We start from the raw sequence: 26,293 nt of genomic DNA on the forward strand, positions 1-26,293 counted from the left end.
AAGTTCACATAAAAAAACAGCCAATAAAGGTGATTATATCAATATACCATATTCAAGGAAAGAGGAGAATTCATCATATGCCAAAAAGCAAGGATTGCAAAACCAAAAAGAAAATAAAAGTAAATGGAATAAAAAATATAAATAACATAAAAAGTAAGAGGCAGATTTTAAAAGGAGCATGCGCGGGGTACATTTGTGCGCACTACCCGGCACGTACAAATGTACACCTGATTTTATAACATGCGCGCACTGCCGTGCACATGTTATAAAATCCAGGGTCAGCGCGCGCAAGGGGGTGCACACTTGTGCACCTTACGCGTGCCGAGCCCTAGGGGAGGCCCAATGGCTTTCCCGTTCCCTTCGAGGCCGCTCTGAAATCAGAACGCCTCGGAGGGAACTTTCCTTTCACTCCCCTCCACCTTCCCCTCCCTTCCCCTATCTAACCCACCCCCCAGCTCTACCTAAATCACCCCCCTACCTTTGTTCTCTGTTACGCCTGCTGGCTGGCTGCCAACACACCATCCCCCGGCATGGCCGCTGTGCCGGAGGACTCAGGACCGCCCCAGCCCCGCCCCTTTTTCAAAGCCCTGGGACATACTCGTGTATCGGGGCTTGCATGCACCACCGAGCCTATGCAAAATAGGCTTGGCGCGCGCAGGGGGGTTTTAAAGGGTTACGCACGTATATTACGTGCGTAACCCTTTAAAAATCTACCCCTAAGTAACATAAAATATAAACCAAAGGCTCACAAAATTAAAAATCATCTGCAAACCCCAAATTAAAAAGGATCACCAAATTTGAGTTATAAAAAGAGCATAATTATCATATGACTCCATAGCCAATCAAAAGGATAATTACACGATAGCTTACCCATACAAAAGTAATAACAAAGAACAGCTTCCGTTAATGAACATACATTATTAGTGGTATACATTTGCTTTTACAAAATAGACAATAACAACAAAATAATCTATTTCATCTTGTTTTAGGAGTGCTGCGAAATGAAAGAAACAATGGCAAAATTTGATAAAACTTGGTATTTCGTGTTAGTGAACACTAATGGGACTTACTGCGCAGTACTAGATGTTAGTGTGCAGTAACTATAAGTGCACAATAACTGAAAATGTTACCAATAAGTTAAAAAGTGTCAGTTTGGGGAGCAGTTCGTTAGCAGCGGTATGGATCTGCATTTCCATTGAGTGACTCCTTAGTTACTTGTTTGTGTTGCCAAGGTTGCAAGGTGGTATTTGTGGGGGATGGCCAGTGCCTGGCAACAAGTATATTCAAACAAGTGATGTAATAATAGCATCAAGTTCTAGTGAGCAGAAGCAAAAGCATTTAATACAATTGCATATTTTGAATTTACCAATCCCTTTATATTTTGGGAAAGGGGTCCTGACATTTTGGGGTATGCATACTTACAATTCCCCTGGTGTATATGTGTGTGTGTGTGTGTGGGGGGGGGGTGAATGGTGAGAGGATGAGTGACTGGGGTGATTTTGTGGGGTTACAAGTTGGAGTGAGACTGGTTAGGGTGGTGATCGGTGTGTGTGGGGTGGGGGGAGGTAATTGGTGACTGTGGTGGCTGTATGAGGTGACAGATGGAAGAGAGACTGGTTGGGGTGGTGACTGAGAGAGAGCCAGCCTGATGTGTATGGGGGTGACTGGTGACAGAGAGACTAATTGGGGGTAGTGACTGGTGAGAGAGAGAAGCAGCCTGGTGTGTGTGTGTGGGGCACCATAACCTGTTTCTCTCCCACCTGTCACCACATGCAATCATCCCAGTCACTCCCTTTCTCATCAGTCACCCCCCAACAATCACATACTCAAGACTGCCTCTCTGTTACCTATCACCGCCCCAATCAGAATCTCACCTATTGTTACTCTATGCAGTCAGTCCAGTCACTTCCCCTCTTATCAGTCTCCCCACATACACATCAGGCTTACTCTCTCTCACCAGTCACCACCCCAACCAGTCTTTCTCCTACCTGTCAGCCCATGCAGTCATTCCAGTTACTCCCCCTCTCACCAGTCACCCCCTTACACACACCAGGCTGCCCTCTCCCCAGTCACCACCCCAACCAGTCTCTTTCCCACCTGTAACCTCATACAGTCACCACAGTCACTTCCCCCTCACCAGCCAGCCCCCTCATACCAGGCTGCATCTCTCTCACCAGTCACCACCTCAACCAGTCTCTTTCCCACCTGTCACCTCATACAGTCACCACAGTCACTTCCCCCTCACCAGCCAGCCCCCTCATACCAGGCTGCATCTCTCTCACCAGTCACCACCTCAACCAGTCTCTTTCCCACCTGTCACCTCATACAGTCACCACAGTGACTTACCCTCTCACAAGTCACCCCTCCCATACACTAGGAGAATTCAAAGTATGCATATCCCACTGGGAAATTAGAACCATACCTATAGCTAACAAAATGCTCCCCAATTGACACTTTTTAATTTTATTGATAACATTTTCAGTTAGAGTGCATTAACTATAATTACTGAGCACTAACGTCCAGTTAGCGCAGACTAAGTCCCGTTAGCACGCACTAAGTCCTATTAGTGCACACTAACTGCAAAATTAGGGAAACCCAAAATAAATACCTCTGGAACCATTTTAAAAACAAAATATAATGACACCAAACTAAAACGACATGAATAAAAAACACCCCCCTATTCATTATACTGGATACTGTGATAGCTAAACAAGTAGCAGTGCTGAATCCAGGAGTATAATGATTATTTCAAAATTCCACTATCACTATTAAAATAGAAAATAATCCATACACCTTAAGTAAAAAGGATCATCTAATTTGGGTAATAAAGGGAGCATAATGACCACATGACTCCAAATAGCTTACCCATGCAATAATGACAAAGAACAGATTACATTGATGAACATACATTCATAATATAGAATATTATAATAAAAACCAGATAAGTAACAGGTTTGAGTCCAGAATATATCAAAAGATTGTATCAAGAAACTATCATCATGTCATACAAAATAGAAACAATGTCAAAGAAAAACTGATCAGTCCATCTCCTGGTTTAAACCATAAGGGATGGAACATATTGAAAGTGAAAATCCACCATTGCTCATGTCAGAGATGAAGAGAGAAGTCCTCCTCCACCCTCCCCGCCCCCCCCCCCAACGTGAGAATGGTGTTCATAGATAACAAAAAACTGTAAATCTAGAGAGCTGTGCAGAAATCCAGTGCTCAACTAAAGGAGCTTCTGTCCAGGCATGACAAATACAAACAAGGTGCTGAAAAAATGCATGTTTTCAGTAGCTGTTTGCTTTTCCGTACATAGAGCAACAGGCATTGGCAAGTAATAACATAAATGACTCCTGTAGAAATGCAGTTGGAGGAGAATGGTAAAATATAATGCTTATGAGATACCAGATGTTCAAAGGAGGTAATAAACAATGCTAGAGGAAAAGCTTTGCAGCATCCACATAGCGAATAGCCAGAGGAAACTAAAAAGTCCTGTAGATTGTGACTCTGGCAGAATGAAAACTGGAGAGGATCACGAAAAGTAGAGTGCAGTGTAAGACAAGTTCAATGACGTTCTACCTTATTAGTGAAAGAAGAAAAAGGCAAGACCCGTGATCAAGTCTGATTCAGTATTGGGTGATTGTGAAGGCTGAAATAGATCACGTGTGGATAACCGTGTGTGGATAACCGCGATGTTGGATATTCTGAAACATTTGCTGGGCATGTAACAAAAACTCTTGACAAGATGAATGTAAATTATTCAGCCCTTTTACTTGTTTAACTATCACAGTATCCTGTATAATGGCTGTATCTTCATTAATGTAAGTTGTTCCTCATCATTAGTCTATAGGTTTTGTATGAGTATTGTAAGCTATTTGTGTACTTAGCCTTTGAATTGCCCTTTTGATTGCACATCCCTCTCAGATACTTGAATTCAGAAGTGTAAGTAGCAATACATTAGGGTGTTATGGGCAAGGCATGCCAGTACAAGGCCCTATCATGCTCAGAAACTGATCTGAAAAAGCGTTAACATGCACACTAAAAAATGAGCATGTATGCACATGTAAATGAAGGAAAACCAGATTCAAATGAGGTTCTGGTGGATACATTTGCCAAACAGTAGGATGTGCTGTCCCCTATGCACTATTTAGCACACACTCACTATGGTCTAAAGTTTAACACTTGACTCAAGTGAGGTGTTAAAGTTTTTAATTAAACATTCTTTCAAGGATGGTTGTGGAGATTGGGCTATTTGAACCGTAGATGTGGGAGGTCTAGAATAGAGAACAAGGAAGAGAGAAAGAAAGAGAAAGAGGCCAGAGTATGGTGCCTCATATTATTTAGCAAGCACCAATATGTACTTGAGCACCTTCAAAATATTCCACATTTATTTTGACAAGAAAATATATTTTCAAATTAATGATTCATAGATGACAACTGTTTTTGTAAATACTGTTGTGCACGTCACAGTATATAAGGCACAATGGGGGTCATTTACTAAAGCGATTGCACACGAAAAGGGACTTTTCGTGTACAATCACTAAATGTGGGCAGCGTCAAGACAGGAAGAGGAGGAGTTGGGGCGGCACCGGGGCGGATGCCACGAAGACAGCACTGACGGCGAAATGGTAAGCTTCCGTATCGCTGCCTATTTCGCGCCGAATAACTACACCTTTTATGGTGTAGTTATTCAGCACGACGCCAGCAGCGATCGCAGGACCGCCTCACCATTTCGCCCCCCCCGTACCGCGAGATTCAGAGAGCCCGGTGGTGTTAGTAAATCCAGGCCAATGTTTGTAAATATTGCAAATAAAGGCCCATCCTACAAGTTCCAGGCAAATGCCATGATTTTGCTGAAATATTGCATTGCATTTGTTGTCTGTCCTGCAAATTCTCAGACGATTTGAACAGTTTGCAAGACAGATGTGGCAGTGGAAATAAGGCTGCAGCAGTTGAGCCTTAAACCTTTACAGAAGGCATTAAGTATGAGGCAGCCTCTTCCCACCCAACGTTGAATGTCCCCACCTCTGGTCCATGGCCCTCTGAGGCAATGGTTCCTGAATTATGCTGCACAGCAGGGAAAGTGGCTTTGGTACATGAGACAGGGAAAGTGGCTTTGGTACATGAGACCCACAACGGTGCTATTTCTATCATTGCTGTGGTTAGTCTCTTCAAAGTAAATTATATGTTCTGAGGCTTCACCATGAGCAGCTATCAACATGCCATTGCTGTCCTAACACTACAGGGTACTCATAGAGAGGGAATGATAAGATGCTGATGTCCTGACTCAGACTGGCAGATTTCCCTCCCTGGTTTCAATGGTCCAGATGTGTCAAAGTTGGCTGAGACACTTTCTGATGCAAGTCTTTCTCCTCCTTGGTAGACCCCCAGAGATGGGTGCTTTTTCTCTGGTTTTTCCTCTCCTGAAATCCTTTCTCTTCTTTCACCTCCTCTCCTGGGATCTAGATGATCTCCCACTTTTGCAGAAATATATGGTATTTTATAAACTGCATGGCTCCCATCACACAATTTAGAAAATATTAATATATTTTCACACGCCCATTTACCTATGCAAATGGTGTACCACAGACAGTTTTGAAAGTTGGGCTCTACATTTTTAATGATTTTAGTATTATATAAGCCTCTTAGTCTTTCTTCCTGTTCTGAGGGTAATTTGTATATATAATTTTAAATTTATATATAATTGTAATGTTATAACTGTGCACGTGTTTGCTGGCACATACACATGGACGTGGTGATTTTATAACATATACGCAAGTTATAAAGTTGGCTATACGCGTGAACATATGAGCACAATTTTCTATTGACGTGCGCAAATGCTGCCTCAAGCGTGTAAGTGGGGGGAATTTTAGTAGCTACACGCACCAATGCAATAGCCCTTTTTCCCAGTTCATTCCCAGTGCATAAAACCAGATTTTATGCACATAAGTAGTTTTGAAAATTCACCCGTCTATGTCTGTGGGAAAAGACCTCAATGAATCAAGTCCTTGGGGAACAATTTTCTATCTCCCTGCCTAGGTGCAAAGTGCTCATGAACCATGTACCTAATTTTCAAAGTGAATGTTTGCATATAAATTCCCTTTCAAAAATTATCCATGGATACAAAATACCTGTGGACTTTGCACAGTCCAACCTTGCAAGTTATTTTACTCACCTGGCCTAAACACACCTTTGGAACACCTCCTTGGTATCTGGCTAAAAGGAAGACTGTGTGTACTTTTAGCTGGATTAAGGGAGGCCAATTTTCAGAAAACAAATTTACCCTGGTAAATCATTACTTACTGGAGCAAATGGCTTTGGAAATTGCCCTTCCTGTTTAACTTTTTAAATCATTAAAGTGCAAGATTTAGGACATGATTCACTAAAGCTTTTCTCCCATTCTGTGTCTATGGGAAATGTTCTTGATAAATCAATTCCTTCATATTGCTTCACCTTATTTGGTGCTATTTGAAAAGATTTAGGACACTAGAGACCCTGAAAAAATTCACATACGATTTCCAAACCTTGGGCTAACATACCTAAAGATATGTTGTACGTGACACTATTAAAAGACATAGAATCAGTGTGGTGACTCCCGAGGAATGATTACATGCACGGTAGATACTCTACATGTTGATGGGTATGAGCAAAACAAATATGCAGTCTGTCCCTGGCAGATCTTTGTATATAAATTCTTGTATTGACTTTGATTTTAGTGCTTGCATGTGAATAATCTTTATATTGCAGTATAAAGTAGGGATGTGAATCAGGCTTTGGACGATTGAAAAGATCATCGATATTTTCAAAATCGTCAGAAATCGGGGGCTCCCCCAAAACGATAGGAAAACCCCACGATATTGATCGTGGGGGTTCTCTTATCATTTTGGGGGAGGGCGGGAAAAACGGCACACAAAAATAACCCCTAAACCCATCCCGACCCTTTAAAACCCACCCTCCCGACCCTTCCAAAAATATTTTACAGGTACCTGGTGGTCCAGTGGGGGTCCCGGGAGCGATCTCCCGCTCCAGGGCCATCGGCTGCCACTAATCAAAATGGCGCCGATGGCCCTTTGCCCTTACCATGTGACAGGGTATCTGTGCCATTGGCCGGCCCCTGTCACATGGTAGGAGCACTGGATGGCCCGCGCCATTTTTAAAGATGGCGCCAGCCATCCAGTGCTCAAAGTCTGAGCCACATATGTCATGTAAAACATACCACAATTGTACAAGCAGATCATATGTTATGGATACCTCCCATCGCTTTTAGCCCCCATTTTCCTGGCCCAACCTTTCATCATCTTTTTCACCAGGAATCCTTTAATCAGGGTCCCCCCAGCCCTGGGCCCCCATAAAAAAGGCAGGCCCTGCTAGCTGTTTTACGACCATACCTCTTGGCAACCCAGTGTCCTTTGCCCTTGAAACGTGGGCCACAATTTGGTTGTCTGATATGGGTCCGGTCTCCCAGCCATGTTGATATAGGAAGGAGCGTATCCATGTGTATCCCCTGCAGTAGGCATCCCAAGTAACAGGGGCCACTGATCGTTGCATCAGGTCCAGATTGGTCAGAGTCCAATTGACCATAGATGTTCCAGTACAGGTGTTCCTGCCTCATCGGCCCTGGGTACCTGGTTTCGAAATAAAGTCCATTTAGTATGAGATAGTGAATCAGCCACACCATTGTGCACCCCAGGCATGTGGCGCACGCTAACTGTGGTGTTGATGCATAGCCTACTGAGCACCACCTGCCTCAAAAGCTCAGTCACCCTAGGGCATTTTGCCAACTGCTTGTTCAGTACATAAACAACGGCTTGATTATCGCACCAGAAAACAATATGCTTGTCGCAAAACCTGCCCGCTCACAGTATCAGCGCTACCAATATGGGGAATAGTTCGATAAATTTGATGTTTACTGTTAACCCCGCCTTGACCCAAGAGGCAAGCCATGGTGCTGCACACCACGCACCTTGACAGTATAATCCAAATCCCCAACCTCCCAAAGCATTGTTATGTGTGTCCAAGTCAAGGCTGGATACCGGGAGCTCCTGCCATACAGACAAGCCATTGAAATCCCTCAAAAAGGAAGCCCATATGGTTAAATCCTCTCTCTCAGAGGCTTGGATATTCTGATAGATGTGGGCAATGTATCCTGGCTGTGGCAACTGCCAACCTTCACAAAACCACTCTTCCTATAGGAATCACCCCGCAAGCAAAATTAATGGTTCCCAAAATGGACTAGATCTCTCGAAGCATCCATTTTTTTGGCTTGCGTGGCACAATCCAAGATGTCGCACAATTTTTGCAATTTGTCATCAGGAAGTCTGGATATCATTCTCTTGGAGTCCAGCTCAATGCCCAGAAAATGCATAGTGGTAACTGGGCCTTTGGTCTTCTCCTGAGCCAATGGTACTCCAAAGTTCGTAGCCACTCCTTGAAACACATGGAGGAGGTGTGCTGCAGCTACCATTCTTGCCAGACCAATGAAAAGGAAGACATCAAGGTACTGAATGATAGTGTCCATGCCTTCCACTTTCGCAGTTGCCCAGTGCAAAAAGGAACTGAATGACTCAAAACAGGCTCAGGACATGGAGCACCCCATGGACATACACTTGTTGAAGTAAAATTGTCCACGGACCTTGAATCCCAGCATTGAGAATCTAGATGGATGCACTGTAACAGACAGAATGCCGACTCAATGTCAGTTTTAGCCATCATCGCTGCTCTTCCATGCCTCCTCAGGAGGGATATCACACTGTCGAATGAAGCATACTGCACGGAACATTCTTCCGGTGGGAAATGGTTGTTAATGGAGAACCCAGTAGGGTAAGGGAGGTTCTGAATAAGCTTGTATTTTCATTGCTCCTTTTTTGGAACCACCACCAAAGGCAATAGAACCATTTCACAGAAAGGGGGTGTGGAGAAAATACCTGCCATTCTGCACAGAGACAGTTCAGTGTTCAATTTGTCTTATACAATCTCAGCATGGTGCGTTGTGGATGGGGCGCTGCTAGCCATGGAGTTGTTAATACGATCTTGGTAAGGGATTCTAAACCCCTCCAAAAAACCCAGCACAGTTCTCACCACTTTATCACGCCTGAGGTATAGGGCAAGGCATTCCAACATTTTACCCAACATAATTGGTGAGGGAGCTTTGTCAAATCCCTGGACTTCATTTTCCTGGAGCAGAACTCCCGCTTGCGAATTTCCTCCTATACTTTTTTGCCAGATGGGGGAACTGTGCAAATCAAGCAAACATGCTTCAACTTGCAATCCTTGAAGGTGCAAGATGACTTATTGAAGTGCCAGCAAGCGTTGCTTGGCGTGTTTGAAGACTCGGCGGGTGCTGCCGCTGCAGTGGAAGGTTTTGTTGATGATCGACCCTAACCACCCACATTACTCGCCTTATTTGTCATCTGCTTCAACCACAGACTCATGTCCCTTGTCCCCCAGGACATAAAGCAATTTTCCTCCATCTTGTCACTGAAATGCTTATCATAATTTAGCCAGGCCCATTCTTCATATTCTTTGTAGGCCTCCAAAATGGTGTCAGCGTAATTGAGCACTGGGCCACATTGTGAGGGGTCATCCTCTGTAGCAACATTCATCATTCTAAGGAATGCTTGCATCCAATTTATTATGTCCCATGGTACCTTTGTGTCATTGCCTGGTGGAGGACAGTCACTCTTGTCCTTCTTCTTTTCTTGTGGTCTCTGCCTTCCTTCCATAAGCCTGAAGATGTTTATATATCTCTGTTTCTTTATTCTCTTGTGCAGTGCTTTAGGCATGCTCTCCCATAACTGGGATAAATTTGTTAGTGCCGGAGGGCCTCTCACTGCCTCCTCGGACACCTTACCCGGCCTCGTAGAACTGTCCTCCAAATGCTGGGATTTGGAAGAAGTACTATAACTACCGGCACTAGAACTGTTTCTGCACTTCCCCTTTCCCTTCCCCTTTTTCCTTGTTGCTTGCACCACCGCTGCTCCCCTGGGCAGCGGTGAAGAGGAACCCACACCCCCAGAAAACTTTGGTTGCTCCTGGCTCTGGTTAGCTGCTCTAGTCTCCAGAGGGCTTGCCCATGTTGTAAGCTGGACCTTCTTCCTGAGCTGTAGTGGTGGTGAGACTCTCACTGATTTGAGCTTCTGTTTCTGGAGGTTAATTGATCCTTCCATTGCCTCCAACCTGCTGGACTGGTATAGTGCCACTGACATTTGTCACTGGGACATCGGTTGGTCTCTCCCAACCTTGCTGAGCAGTGTATCTGTCCCGTGGCCTTGGCCAATACCTCCAGAGGTATGGAGGACACTGATTTCCCCCCTCCCCCTCAGGGTAGCCCACTGGGGACCATTGCAGCATCGCTTGGTAACTGTGTGAATTTATGTTCCGATTGTTAGGTGGGAACCACGGCCCACAAGGCCAGGCACTAGAAGGCCCTGCACTAGAGGGAAAGCTAGTGCAATGAGGGAGGTCCCATTATAAAAAGGGCCATTTTGGGGGTACATGAGGCTGAGGGAAGTTCAGCAGATATCTGCTTCTTCCACCGACTGTGGGCCCTGAAAATTGCTCAGACTCCACACTAATGACCAATCGGGAAAAAAACTGTCATCTTTGAGATGATCTCTGGGCCGGCTCGAATCAACATGCTGGCGAGTCAGCAAGGAAGCACTCTCCTGCTGAGTAAAAGCAGGCTGTGTGATATCAGGAGGGTCCCAACTACCTTTGTAGCTGTGGCTGTTCCTGGCCTTGCGAGATTGCTACGTCCGGCGTATCATGTGGCTCTCGCGGGTTTTCTGCATTACAAATCTCTAAGTGGCATGGCTCTTTCCTGTCTCTTCATTTCCCAGCATTAGGTGGTCTATTTCATGCTGCTCTTCCCCCTCCTTTGATTACTCTGGGTCTGGTCCCTTCTCTGCCCTCCATATCTAGTCTGCCAACCATGCCCCTTGATGTGGTTGTTCCTGTGAGACTCTCAGCTATAACTCTCCCACTTGCTGGAACTTCCCTAAGTGATTTGACGTGATCAAGCAAAAGAGGCCAACCCCGGGCCGCACTGTGCCCTTTAAGTTGGCGCTGATGTCATCAGGAGTGGCCAGGGAGCCTGCCAGTCCCGATGACATCACCGCTGAGACCCCACCGCAAAGAGGCTGGTCCTGGGCTGTGCCCTTTAAGTTGGTGCCAACATCATCAAGAGTGGCCAGGTAGCCAGCTGGTCTCGATGACTTCCCCGATCAAAACAGCCACGTGGCAAGACCCATGCATGGCTCAGCCCCAGGTCACCTGTGGGCTCCAAGCATTTGGCACGGGCCCACTCATAAACATTAAATTTAAAAAGAAAAAAAAAACAAAAAAAAGAAAAGCCCTCCACCTCAGCCCATATGACCCACGCTGACCCTTCTGTGGGGATTTCCAAAAGAGAAAGGGGCAGGCATGATCCTGACTTTCCTGATGTACTGGTTCCCAGAACTAATTTGTTTCATGATCATACAGCATATGTTTGTAAAGCATGTGGTCATAAAACAAAATGGTGCCAATCTCAGAGCTGTCAGGAATCATTTTGGAACCAAGAGCAGGTGGGGCAGGATCCTGATTCTTTCAACTTTGGAGACTCCCCAGACAGGAGATATAAGGAGGGGAGCAGGGGATTTTGTCCATAATGTGTGCAATTTGTTAATAACATGCACTTATTTGCTGAACCGAAAATATCCAAATAATTCTCAGATAATTTTTGATGAGTCAATATTTTGGTTCAGTTCCAGTGAACCAAACAAAAAATCAACTCCTTTGTCACATTCTACCATTTGTGTAAAACAAATGCATATCCTTGTAGAATATGCAAACTGGACTTCCTGAGTCATTAAGAGAAAGTGAGCATGGTAGGATCAATTCATCCCTGCTGCTTTGAGTCTCTTGGGTAAATAACAGGAGATATTCAGGATTTTCAAAATAGCATCTGTTATAAAGGGGTCTATTTGGGAGATATTTGAAACTCAAAAGATATTTGTGGTGCACAGGAGGTTGCATTATCATAGGAATTTCAGCAATATCTTCCACTCCTCTCTCAACAAGGGGTTATTCACCCATCCACATATAGATTTTATTCACCTCCTGAAGGCCTAAACCTTGAATATATTTATTCTTGCCTAGGACAGTGTTATCATTAGAGTAACACATTAGCACTATTTAAATGAACCATGTCACTGCTGATAAACATACTGTCCTCTTTTCTCACAGTGAACAGCAGCCTTCATAAAAGGGTTAGCAAGGTAAATGGTAACCCTCTCTTCTCAGGCTTCATATGTGCCCATTCCTTTTGTAAACCCCATTCCACAAGCTAGTACGACTTCAAGGCTTACCTGAGAGCACTGGGGGCCACATTCTGATCCATACTTCCAGGCTTTTTTTCCTGACAGGAGGGAAAAGTAAAATCTTTCAAGATCCTCAGTGTCCTTAGAGGTATTCTGCTTCTTGTTAATAAAACAAAAACAAAAAAAAACATAGTGCACAAGTCAGCTATTATCCAAAAAATAAATCCTTTTACTGAATGCTGGACTATAAATGAAAAATAATGAAGTGTACACTTTTGTATAGTGCATGTCAATACAGAGCTACAGTTCCAGAAGAAAATCACAAATACAGTCACTGGAAAATTTGCTGTCTCTCTGGCAGTAGGTACTGTTTACAAAGGACCATTCTTGGCACTTCCCCAGTGGTACCTGCAAACTGGATCCAGACTCCTTTCCAGTTGGAAACTGGAACTTCTCTCCATACACTTCAGAAACATCTGTGCTGATGCTTTCCTGTAAGCAGCAGCTTTGAAGGATCTTCCCCCTGCAAGGCTGTCTTCTCTCCAACTCCTCACCAAGAAATCCTTTTTCTCCAAAACACTGGTGTAGTTTCTGTACGGCAAATGATTGGTATGGTACTAACCCACCTCTTCTTTGAGACCTTTTCTCTGCTTCTGTGGTATATCTCAGATGTCCCCTCTTGGATCCCAAGGCAAATGTCTCTTATCCTAAGGGCCTGAGAACTCCACCCTTGGGACCATCAGCCACCCTCTCAGGATAGAAGACAGGAAGGACTGGGCCAAGTGGGTTCATGAGTTTTGTAAAACCACTCATTTTAGATAGACGCCTCCTTCTGAGGAGGGTCAAAAAAGCCATTACACTTCAACGCTCTCTGATTTCAAAATACCAGTGTCTATGAAAACACAAATCAATAGTAAGGGACACTTTGGTGACACCTTACAATTTGTACAAGTCATACTTGACTGCATGCAGTATCCCCGTTCAGAGCTAAAAAAGAGAAGGATAGAAATGGCTTCCTAGCTTATCCTCTGAAGATAGGGAAATACCTGTAGAACCTGTATGTAATCATTTTCTATATATTTATTTATTTAGACACATATTCTGCAATTCAAAAATCATACATTGTGGATCACAAAGTATATACATAATAACATAAAACACTAAAACAACAAAAACATCCTCATAAAAGCATTCAAATAAGACAACACAAAATAATTTAAATGGTACATATTAAAAACTTGAAAAAATAAATATGTTTTGAAATGTCATGAAAGGTGGAATATAAATAAATAATTCTATTCAATATAGATAGCCTTCCAATATATATAGTGCACACTAACATCCAAAATTAGGGGAAACCCAAAATAAACACCCCCCTAACTGTTTTAAAGGACCTGAAAAGAAAACAACATGAAAAAAAAAAATCAATGCACATCCCTACACAGAACATGACAAGTGACAGTAGGGGCTCAGGTTTCATATATATATACAAGCCGTTAAGCCCGTTAAAACGGGCAACCCTCCCCCCCTCACTCTCCCTCCCCCCCACTCTCCCTCCCTCCCCTCACTCTCCCTCTCACCCCTCCCCTCACTCTCCCTCCCTCCCCCTCTCACCCCTTCCACTCCACTCTCCCTCTCACCCCTCCCCTCACTCTCCCTCCTCCCCTCCCCTCACTCTCCTACATCCCCCTCTCACACCCCTCCCCTCACTCTCCCCTCCCTCCCCTCCCCTCACCCTCCCTCCCCCTCTCACCCCTCCCCTCACTCTCCCCTCCCCCTCACTCTCTCCTCCCTCACCACCGGGTTCGCTGCTTCTCGCCGCCGCTGCTACTGCTCGCCGCCACCTCTTACTGCCCTTCGCCGATGCCGCCACTGCTGCTGCCCCTTGCCGATACCGCCGCCGCCACTGCACCTTGCCGATGCCGCCGCCGCTCCTCGCTGATGCCGCCGCCTCTACTGCCCGATGCCGATGCCGCCGCCGCTGCCCCTCGCCGATGCTGCCGCCGCCGCCACTGCCCCTTGCCGATGCCGCCGCTGCTGCAGCCGCCATGTTATCAAGCAGCTGACGCTCTGCTGTGACCGACGTGCTCGCACATGCGCAGTAGAGTTGCTCTCTACTGCGCATTTGCGGCACGTCGTTCAACCTTCATTTATTAGGTTGATATATATATAATTTTTTTTTTTTTTACCAAAAAAAAACTCCAATAGGAGAAGGAAAAAAGCATATCAATGACTATATAAAATGCCTCACACAACATATAAACAAACTGCTGTTCAACCGAGGGAGGAGAACATCTGGGAGTTCATACAGCTGAGGTCACTCTGGGTTCCAGCAGAGGGATCCAGAGAGAGTTTTTTTGAAGATTTAAGCTCTGTTACCTCCCGTGTTTGGATATTTAATCGTTGGATTATAGGGAGCTCTTAGAAGCATTATGGCTATGCAGTTTGTTTATGTTGTGTGAGGCATTCAACATTAGCCACATTCAGTCTTTAATGTAGCCTAGAAACAGGAATTATAGTGGTGTGCTTATGAGCAACCGTTGGGCTGCTGATCATTAATTGGTTTATCTAGCCGTGAGGCAATTTCAAACCCAGTTACATTTCTATCTCCCCCCAAGGTGACAAGGTGGGAGCGAGATGAGTTATCCATTACAGTAATCATTCTTGGGTGTTCAATTTGTTGCTGATTGTTTCCTCTGAGAATTCCCCTGAGGAAGCCAGATTGGTGAAACAAGGGCCTTGATGGGACATCATATCATCAGGACATTACAGCTTAATACTAGGGATGTGAATCGTTTTTCAACGATTAAAATTATCGTCCGATAATGTTAATATCGTCTTAAATCATTATAGAACACAATACAATAGAAATTCTAACGATTTATCGTTAAAAATCGTTAAATCGTGTTAGTGCGCACTAACAGAAAATGATACAAATTGACACTTTCCAGGTCAGTAAAGGTCAGTTAGGAATGAATATGTGTTCCTATTGGCTGGCTGCCCTCTTATCTATTGATGTTACCAAGGTTCCCACTGAGGTGATGGTTGGGGGGATGGGAAATGGAACTGGAAACTCACGAACACCAACAGAAAATGAAACAAAGTGTTGACACTTCCCAGGTCAGTAAAGGTCACTTAAGAATGAATATGTATTCCTATTGGCTGGCTGTGCTCTTATCTATTGATGTTACCAAGGTTCCCACTGAGGTAATGGTTGGGGGGATGTGAAATGGAAACAGTTGGAAGCTTGACAAAAAAAGTAACGTGATGATCATCACTCATGTGACTAGAACTTGTTTGTTTATTATTTTTGTTATTTTTGTCAGGAAGCTCCCCCCTGTCTGTGAAGCCAGCCTCTCACTAGTAATGCAGGGAAGGAGCTGTCTCACCCTTCACCATCCTCCCCCCCCCCCTCACCCACACACCATTCACTGGCTGGGACATGGGGAGGGGAGGAGTGAGGGTCAGGAAGCTCCCCCCTGTCTGTGAAGCCAGCCTCTCACTAGTAATGCAGGGAAGGAGCTGTCTCACCCTTCACCATCCTCCCCCCCCCCCCTCACCCACACACCATTCACTGGCTGGGACATGGGGAGGGGAGGAGTGAGGGTCAGGAAGCTCCCCCCTGTCTGTGAAGCCAGCCTCTCACTAGTAATGCAGGGAAGGAGCTGTCTCACCCTTCACCATCCTCCCCCCCCCCTCACCCACACACCATTCACTGGCTGGGACATGGGGAGGGGAGGAGTGAGGGTCAGGAAGCCCCCCCCTGTCTGTGAAGCCAGCCTCTCACTAGTAATGCAGGGAGGAGCTGCCTGACCCTGCACACCATCCTCCCCCCCCCCCTCACCCACACACCATTCACTGGCTGGGACATGGGGAGGGGAGGAGTGAGGGTCAGGAAGCTCCCCCTGCTGTGAAGCCAGCCTCTCACTATAATGCAGGCGGGGTAGGGCACTGCATGCAGGAAGATCACAACACCCCTGGTGTCAGGGTTAGGGTCAACTGTGTGCAGGAAGATCACAACACTCCTGGTATTAATAGGGATAGGGCACTGTGTGCAGGAAGACACATGGTGTGCAAGGAAGATCATCACACTCCTGGTATTAATAGGATAGGGCCACTGTGTGCAGGAAGATCACACACACACCTGGTGTCAGGGTTAGGGCACTGTGTCCAGGAAGATCACAACACTCCTGGTATAGGATAGGGCACTGTGTGCAGGAAGATCACAAACACCCTGGTGTCAGGTGTTAGGGCACTGTGTGCAGGAAGATCACAAACTCCTGTGTCAGGGTTAGGGCACTGTGTCCAGGAAGATCACAACACTCCTGGTATTAATAGGGATAGGGCACTGTGTGCAGGAAGATCACACCTTGTTCAATGTAAACCGCTAAATGAAGCGATAGTTTGAGTTCCTTGTAAACCGGGGTGATATGTATTCTATACAGGAACCTCCGGTCTAGAAATACTATAAATAAATAAATAAATAAATAAACACCCCTGGTGTCAGGGTTAGGGCACTGTGTGCAGGAAGATCACAACACTCCTGGTATTAATAGGGATAGGGCACTGTGTATACATGAAGATCACAACACCCCTGGTGCCAGGGTTAGGGCACTGTGTGCAGGAAGATCACAACACCCCTGGTATCAGGGTTAGGGCACTGTGTGCAGGAAGATCACAACACTCCTGGTATTAATAGGGATAGGGCACTGTGTGCATGAAGATCACAACACCCCTGGTGCCAGGGTTAGGGCACTGTGTGCAGGAAGATCACAACACTCCTGGTATCAGGGTTAGGGCACAAGTTCTAGTCACATTGACTGATCACATTACTTTTTTTGTCAAGCTACCAATTGTTTCCATTTCCCATCCCCCATATACTGTCAGTGGGAACCTTGGTAACATGAATAAATAAGAGAGCAGCCAATAGGAATACATATTCATTCCTAAACTGACCTTAACTGACCTGAAAAGTGTCAAATTGTATCAATTTCTGTTAGTGCGCACTAACTCCCATTAGTGCGCACTAATTGGAAAAAACGATTTTTAACGATTTTTCAACGAAATAATCGTGCCTAACACGATTTTCTTCTCCTGCCACATGATTTCAATCGTTAAGACGATATGGCACACGATTCACATCCCTACTTAATACCCATAGGAATCCTGAGGGACACTATAACATCAGGATATCACAGCTCAACACCCAATAGGAATATCAATATTCAAATATTGTTTTTGGTTACATTTAGTACATGAGATGCTTTTTTAGAATGTTATCATTGACTGTGATCTCTCATCCTGTATTCATTTGATTTGATTCTATGCTTTTCAATCTGGTTTGCCCAGCTCAAGTTAGCTATAGATTAGCAGCAGTTTAGATTTGAGGGTCTACTTTTGTTAGATCTGTATTCAATATAATTATGAATGGTAAATATGTGTCTAATGTGTTTTAAGGGATATGCATAAGTATTCTAGGGAAAATTCAATGATATGTGTGTGTATTTTGTTCCAATGTGGTTATCTTTGAATAAAGGATTGCTTTAAATGTTTATTTTTGATTTTTGATTTTGTATAGTTGTTGATGTGCATTTTTCCTTCTCCAATTGGAGTTTTTAGTGGTATATATTTATGAAACCTGAGCCCCCTACTGTCACTTGTTGTCATGTTCTGTGTAGGGATGTGCATTGATTTTTTTTATGTCAATTTCTTTTCAGGTACTTATCTGTTCAATTTCATTTTTAAAATGGTTATGTTACGGCACCAGGCCATGCCCCAGGACCTCCACTTACTTCAAGGCCGGCCCGGGCCGCTGGAACACCGACAAGGCCCATCCTGGCCTTGGCCGCGGCGCTCCCTCCTCGAGGGAGACGCCGGCTATCTGCTGTGTCTGGCCCCACCCCTTAGGCACGCGCGTGCGCGCAGGGGCTCAGAATTTAAAGGGGCCAGCGCAGGAAACCTCAGGACTGCCTCCAGGTGACGTCAGACGCTGCAGGGATACTTAACCCTGCAGCTAGGCTCTTACCTTGCCTTGCAACGAGGATCACTCTGGTTAGAGTTGCTAGTTGCTGCTTCGGATCCCTGATCTTGTCTTCGGCTTCTGACTTCTAGTTTTTGACTCCGGCTTCCGTTCCTGAACTTCCGATTCTGCTTCCGTCCTTGGCATTGACTTCGGCTTCTGACTCCTGGCTTCCGACTTTGGCTCGTCCACTGACTTGTGGCTTCAGCTTCCATCCTTGGCTTTGTCTTTGGCTTCTGACTGCTGGCTTCCGACCTTGGCTCGCCCACTGACTTCTGGCTTCAGCTTCCGTCTCTGGCTGGACTCCGGCTTCTGGCTTCTCTTCATCCACAGGTATCTGGTTCTTCGCCCACCAGGGGGCCTCACCTAAGTCCCAGCGGCTTGGGTCCTCTTGGGCTCCTCCCGGGGGGACCGCAGGCTTCCCAGAGTGAAATCTTCATCGACCTCCTGGTGCCAGCTGCTTCTTTGGCCTATCTCCTCTGGTCCTCGGTCCAGAGGATCTCGCCTAAGTCCCAGCGGCTCGGGTCCTCATGGGCTCCTCCCGGGGGGACCGCGGACTTCCAAGGGTGAAGCCTTCCAGGGCCATCTCCTCAGCTCCGCCTCCGAGCTGCGATGACCACTGTGGGTTCCCACAGTGCAAAACCATCCATCTCAGCTGACTGAAGGGTCCACGTTCCTTACAGTTTGCAAGGCCATGGACCCGGTGGATGCCACGGGCTTGAAAGCCATTCCCAGTATTGCACAGCGGTTGCAACAGTAGCAAATCTGCATTGACTCCCTGATGACGACTTTGCAGAGATTAGCTGATTGGATAGATGGAGCCGCCGCACTCAGCCCCCGGTACCCGTAGCTGTGGCCGATATCGGACCGGCCACGCCCACACAACTGCCAGCACCCTCACGGTACTCTGGGGACGCAAAGCTATGCCGAGGATTTCTTAATCAATGTTTCATCCGGTTCAACTGCCGGCCCAGTTTCTCACCAATCGGATTAAGACTAGCTACATTATTTCATTGTTGGATGAGAAAACCTCTGGCGTGGGCCTCCTCACTATGGGAGTGTCAGGACTCCCGTCTGGCTAACCTGGACGATTTGTCGCAGCCTTCCGACAGATCTTCGATGAGTCCTCCCGCAGGCCTACGGCCGCCTCAGAATTACTTCAGCTATGCCAGGGCAACCGGCCTCTGTCCGAGTATGCAGTGGAATTCCAGACACTAGCAGCCGAGCTGAACTGGGGGAATGACAGCCTTCACAGCATATTCCTAGAGGGTCTCTCCCCAAGACTCCAAGATGAGCTGGTGGCCAGGGATCTCCCGGACGACCTGAACAGTCTCATCAATTTGGCGGGTCACGTGGACCACCGTATCCAACGCCGGTTCCGGGAGGGAATGTCCGCTCGGAGACTCCAGAGTTCTGGAACCACATTTTCCTGACCAGTGCCCTCCTCTTCTGCCTCTCCGGGGAATCAAGATGCAGAACCCATGCAGTTGGGTCAGGGCCCAATTTCTCAGGAGGAGAGAAGAAGACGTCGTGTCCAGGTTCTGTGCCTATATTGTGGTGGCAAAGGCCACTTCCTTGCTCGGTGTGGTGAGCAGCCAGGAAACGCACGGACCTAGGGATAGTCGAGGAGCTAACCCTAGGTAACACCACTTCTGCCTCCTCGTGTACTGTTCCAGTGACTATACTTCTCCCCGGAGGGAACTTCGATACACTAGCCCTGATTGACTCTGGAGCCGGGGGGAACTTTATCCTCTGGGATTTAGTCCAGCAACTTCAGATCAGGGTCCAACCTCAAAAGCCTCCCAACTGAGTGCCGTCCATTCATGGGAACCCCCTTCCAGGGACCATTTCTACCTGTACCAAGCCCCTCATGCTACGCATGGGTCTCCTGCATGTAGAGGAAATCTCGTTCCTTATTTTGGAAAAGTCCATGCACCTGGTCATCTTGGGGCTACCCTGGTTTCAGAAGCACTCCCCAGTTATCTGTTGGGATACACTCCAGGTTGCATCCTGGGGCCCATCTTGCTTTGACACCTGTCTGACCGCTGTCCCTCGAGCTTCGGTACCTCTCCTGACCACCCCCCTGGTGCTGCCACTACAATGTCAAGATTACATGGATGTCTTCTCAAAAGAAAAGGCCAAGCTCCTTCCGGAGCACCGACCCTTTGACTGTGCTATCAACCTGATCCCAGGGTACCATGCCGCCATGAGGACGGGTATATCCTTTATTGCTCCCAGAGACTCGGGCCATGTCCGCATATATCAAGGAGAACCTGGACAGAGGGTTTATTCAGCCATCTAACTCCCTGGCCGGAGCCAGGTTCTTCTTTGTGAAAAGAAGGATGGGTCTCTCTGGCCCTGTATAGATTATCATGGTCTGAATAATATTACACGATGTGACCGATACCCGCTACCATTGATTCCGGAGCTACTGGATCAACTACAAGGAGCCAAGGTGTTCACAAAGTTGGATCTCTGTGGGGCGTACAACCTGGTGAGGATGTGACCAGGCGACGAGTGGAAGACCGCGTTCAATACGAGGGACGGCCACTACAAATACCTGGTCATGCCCTTCGGCCTCTGCAATGCTCCCGCGGTTTTCCAGAATCTCATGAATGAGGCATTGAGGGATATGTTACATACTTCGGACATCGTTTACCTGGACGACGTGCTGATATACTCGAAGGACCTGGACACGCACCGCAGAGATGGCTGCAGGGTTCTGCAGAAGCTTCGGGATAACCGGCTCTTTGCCAAAAAGGAGAAGTGTCAATTTGAGCAAGAGTCCTAACCTTTCTCGGGTATATTGTGTCCTCCACGGGTTTCCATATGGACCCTGAAAAAGTAATGGCCATCAAGGATTGGCCTCAAACTGTGGGGGTCAAGGCACTTCAATGCTTCTTTGTCTTTGCCAATTTTTACAGACAATTTATACCCCACTACTCAGGATGGTGGCTCCACTTATGGCCCTCACCAAGAAGGGGGCCAACGCTAGAAACTGGCCTGCAGCTGCGCTACGAGCATTCCAAGAATTGAAGACAGCCTTCCTTCAGGACACATGTCTCCATCAACTGGACCCCCAACGTCAGTTCATTGTGGAAGTTGACGCCTCCGACATGGCGGTCGGAGCCGTCCTGAGTCAAATATCCGGTAACGGTAGATCCCTGCCATGTTCTTACTTTTCCCGGAAATTCTCACCCGCAGAAAAAAATTATGGCATAGGAGACAAGGAACTTCTGGCCATCAAAATGGCCTTCGAGGAATGGTGCCAGTGGTTGGAGGGAGCCCAACACCCAGTGATCGTTTATATGGCTCACAAGAATCTGGAATGCTTATGTCGCGCCCAGCACCTCAACCCTCGACAAGCTCGGTGGTCCCTCTTTTTTAGCCTCTTCAACTTTTTCCTCCGCTACAGGCCAGTGTCCAAGAACATCCGGGCGGACGCACTCTCCCACACGGTGGAGATGGAGGATACCCCTAATCCACCTCAATACATACTCGACCCGGCCAAGGTGCTTCTCACGGCATCCGACGTGGTCCCTATGGGGAAGACGGTTGTACCGGTTCGCCTTCGGAAGAAGGTACTGACATAGGCCCATGACTCCCTGAACTCAGGTCACACAGGGGTAGCACGAACCCAGGAATTACTCTCCGAGTACTACTGGTGGCCCCAGTTTATGAAGGACGTTTATGTCAGCTCCTGCCCGACCTGTGCTCAACAGAAGACTCCAACCAGCCACCACTGGGGTCTTCTTCAGCCACTGCCTATCCCCACCGAGCCGTGGACCCACTTGTCCATGGACTTCATTGTGCATCTACTCTCTTCAGAAGGAAATCTGGGTCTACTCTCTTCAGAAGGTGATCTGGGTTACGATTGACAGGTTCTCCAAGATGGCCCACCGTTCCTCTCGCTAAGTTGCCTTCAGCACCTGAACTCGCGAACCAGTTTACTCACCACATATTTTGCCTTCATGGTCTCCCGCGACAGATCGCCTCGGATCGGGGCTCACAATTCACGATGAAATATTGGAGGGCACTTTGTAAAACGTTTGGGGTCCAGCTAGATTTCACGACCGCCTTCCACCCTCAAGCTAACGGCCAAGTAGAGCGCACAAAGCGTACATTGAAAACCTTCCTCCGGTCCTTCGTGGAAGATTTACAGAATGATTGGGTGGCCCTGCTCCCATGGTTGGAGTTCTCGTACAACCACCACAAACACTCTGCCACCAGCAGTTCTCCCTTCTATATGGTATATGGGAAATGGCTTTGACCTCCTTTTCCCTTGCCGTTGGTAGTGCCATCTCCAGCCATACAACTCACGGCCCAACAATTACATCATCTCTGGAGCTCCACCCGGGAGAAGCTTCGACACACTGTGGTTATCACAAAGAAGTATGCAGACCGCCTACGACATCCAGCCCCGTCATTTCTCCCCGGGGACAAGGTATGGTTAAGCACTAAACACCTTCGCTTGCGGCTTCCCTCAATGTGCCTGGCCCCAAGGTACCACCTCTGCCTCCCGCCTACGCTCAGGGTATACAACGTCTTCCATGTCTCCCTTCTGAAGCCACTGGTTCTGTCCATATTACATAGGAAGACCCCTGCGCCAGCCACACCTGAGGCACACGAGGATACAGTCTACCAAGTCAAAGACGTACTAAATGTGCGATTCCACCTCAGACATTAGGAGTACCTCCTCTCTTGGGAGGGTTATGGCTCTGAGTAAAATTCCTGGGAGCCTGGACAAAGACTTCCTCACCAGTTCCATGTGGATCATCCAGCTAACCCAAGCCCCCGGGAAGGGAGCGTAGGAAGGGGGGTACTATTATGGCCCTGGGCTGTGGCCCGGGACCTCCACTTACTTCAAGGTCGCCCGGGCTGCTGGAACGCCGACAAGGCCCATCCTGGCCTCGACTGCGGTGCTCCCTCCTCGAGGGAGATGCTGTCGATCCGCCGCATCTGGTCCTGCCCACTAGGCGTGTGCACGCGCGCACGCAGGGGCTCAGAATATAAAGGGGACAGCGTGGGAAACCACAGGACTGCCTCCAGATGACATCAGACGCTGCAGGGATACTAAAACCCTGCAGCTAGGCTCTTTCCTTGCCCTGCAACGAGGTTCACTCTGGTTAGAGTTCCTAGTTGCTGCTTCGGATCCCTGATCTTGTCTTCGGCTTTTGACTTCTGGTTTTTGACTCCAATTTCCGTTCCTAGACTTCCAATTCTGCTTCCGTCCTTGGCTTTGACTTTGGCTTCTGACTCCTGGCTTCTGATCTTGGCTCGTCCACTGACTTGTGGCTTCAGCTTCCGTCCTTGGCTTTGTCTTCAGCTTCTGACTCCTGGCTTCAGACCTTGGCTCGTCCACTGACTTCTGGCTTCAGCTTCCATCCCTTGTTGGACTCCGGCTTCTGGCTTTTCTTCATCCACAGGTATCTGGTTCTTTGCCCACCAGGGGACCTCGCCTAAGTCCCAGAGGCTCGGGTCCTCACAGGCTCCTCCTGGGGGGACCGTGGGCTTCCAAGGGTGAAATTGTCATCGACCTCCTGGTGCTGGCTGCTTCTCTGGCCTATCACCTCTGGTCCTCGGTCACAGAGGATCTCGCCTAAGTCCCAGCAGCTCGGGTTCTCACGGGCTCCTCCCAGGAGGACCGCGGGCTTCCAAGGGTGAAGCCTTCCAGGGCTATCTCTTCAGCATCGCCTCCTGGCTGCGACGTCCAAAGTGGGTTCCCACAGTGCATTACCATCCGTCTCAGCCGACTCAAGGGTCCACATTCCTAATAGGTTAGGGGGTGTTTATTTTGGGTTTCCCCTAATTTTGGATCTAGTGCACACTAACCGGATGTTAGTACGCACTAACTGAAAATGTTACCAATCAGTTAAAAACTGTCAATTTGGGAGGAACTGTTGCGGGAGCGCTACCGATTCCAGGGAGATGTGTGCCCTCAGAGCACAGCGCGACTGCAGAGAGGAGCTCCGTGGAAGTGCCGTAGCAGGCAAGACGTGTCAAGCATGAGAGGAGCAGACTGACCACCGCCCTAACCTCCGCCGAACCTGCTCACACCGGCAGAGACCCAGCAACACAATGCTTGTCTCTGGGGTAGCCCTCCGTCCACTCGATAGCCCTTTCGGACCTACCACTAGGGAGCGGCAGTTGCGACAGGACGGACCGGTCGAGGACAGGCGATGGTACTGGAACTAGGAACAAGACAGGACCTCGGACTTGGACTAGGCTAGAAGACTTGAACAAGGCAAGGATGCTTGGAACTCCGAGACGAGGAAGCTCGGAACTTGAAACTTGAAACTCAGACGAGACGAGAACACTGGGAACTTGGAACTCAGATGAGATGAGGACACTGGGAACTTGGAACGAAGGCACTTGGAACTTGAAACTTGAAACTCAGACAAGACGAGGACTCTTGAAGACTCAGACAAGACAGAGACACATGGACCTTGGAACTCAGATGAGGGAAGGACACTTGGAAGCTCAGACAAGACAAGGACACTTGGTACTTGGAAGCTCAGATGAGACAAGGACACTAGGTACTTGGAGAGACTCATATGAGATTTGGAACTTGGAAGGACTCACACGTAGACTTGGAAAGGCTTCAGACAAGGACGTGGAACTTGGAACTCAGATGGGATGAAACAAGGATTCTTGGAACTTGGAAAGACTCACACGAAGACTTGGAACTTGGAAGCACCCACACAAGGACTTGGAAAGGCTCAGATGAGGACTTGGAACTTGTGACATGACAAGGAAATGGGGTAGCTTGGAACTCAGATGAGATGAGGACATGAGGTAACTTGGAACTCAGACGAGACAAGAATATTGGGTAGCTTGAAACTCAGATGTAAGATGCTCAGATGACGTTGAAGATCAGAGGTGGATTCTAAAGAGTGTCAGCAAGGATCCAGATACTCCAATGAGGACTTGGAACCCTGGAAGACTCAGACGAGGGCAAGGACTCAGGACACACAGAGGAAGACAGAGATTCAGGACCTGGGGAGAATCCGGGCAGTGCTCGAAGAAAAATCCTGCCGTAAGAGGACTCCATCCACCAGGAACGGACACCGGATTGATACAGATTTACTCCCAGGAAAGGTCAGCTGAAGACAAGGACCAGGGTGAGCGAAGCTGAACCAGGAGCTAGGGACAGATGATACTTCGGGATCAGGATTAAACGAAGGACATCAGGATCGAGGTTTGGAACTCGGAACATCAGGAGCTTGGAACTCGGAACTTGGAATATCAGGACTGCAACATAGGGCATCGGATAGAAAAGGACACCAGTACCTCAGGACATCAGGACATCTAGGTATCTGGACATCAGGGACCTCAAGGACATCTGGAACATGACAGGTGAAGGCATCAGAAGACAGAGATGTCTGGACATCCGAAGACAAGGGGACATCAACATCCGGAGATAGGGAGATGTCTGGACATGGAGACATGGAGACATCAGGACATATGGAGACGTGGACATCAGGACATCTGGAGACATGGGCATCTGAAGACAAGAGGACAGATCCGTCAAGAGACCAGGACATGGAACGAAGATGACAACGAAGGTTCAGGAATCATGGACGAAGACAAAGACTATCAACGAGGAACAAAGTGCCTTGAAGAAGCAAGGATGAATGTTGGAGCCTCCTGGATGAAGAGGTGGAACAGAAGAGACTCCAGGAGCAGGCAGCTCCTTGCGAAGGCAATGATGGAATGAAGGAAGGCCCTCTTTATAGGGCTGAAGAGGAAACAACTTGTAACGTCAACAGGAGGAGCCTGGAAGGACAACCCACTGCTGGCCCTTTAACTAGAGCAGAGAGGCGCGGCCCTGCACCTAAGAGGAGGGCAGGACCTTGGAGAGCAGCATCCTGCTGCACAGGAGGAAGCAGGCCCTGATGACAGTGGCTCCCTGCCACAAAGAAAGAAGAACGATGGTGACTCCCTGCCACATGAAGAGGAGCTCCGGGGTGGC

At 47.5% G+C, this 26,293-nt stretch overlaps 1 protein-coding gene across 1 annotated transcript in view; it reads left to right on the top strand.

Moving 5' to 3' along the window:
- ATP2B2 (ATPase plasma membrane Ca2+ transporting 2) overlaps positions 1-26,293 on the top strand; it is a 1,801,891-nt gene that overhangs the window by 1,557,268 nt on the left and 218,330 nt on the right. The gene's annotated exons all lie outside the window — the stretch shown is intronic.

This window comes from Rhinatrema bivittatum, chromosome 4 (assembly GCF_901001135.1).
Source record: "Rhinatrema bivittatum chromosome 4, aRhiBiv1.1, whole genome shotgun sequence".
Classification (NCBI taxonomy): Eukaryota; Metazoa; Chordata; class Amphibia; order Gymnophiona; family Rhinatrematidae; genus Rhinatrema; species Rhinatrema bivittatum.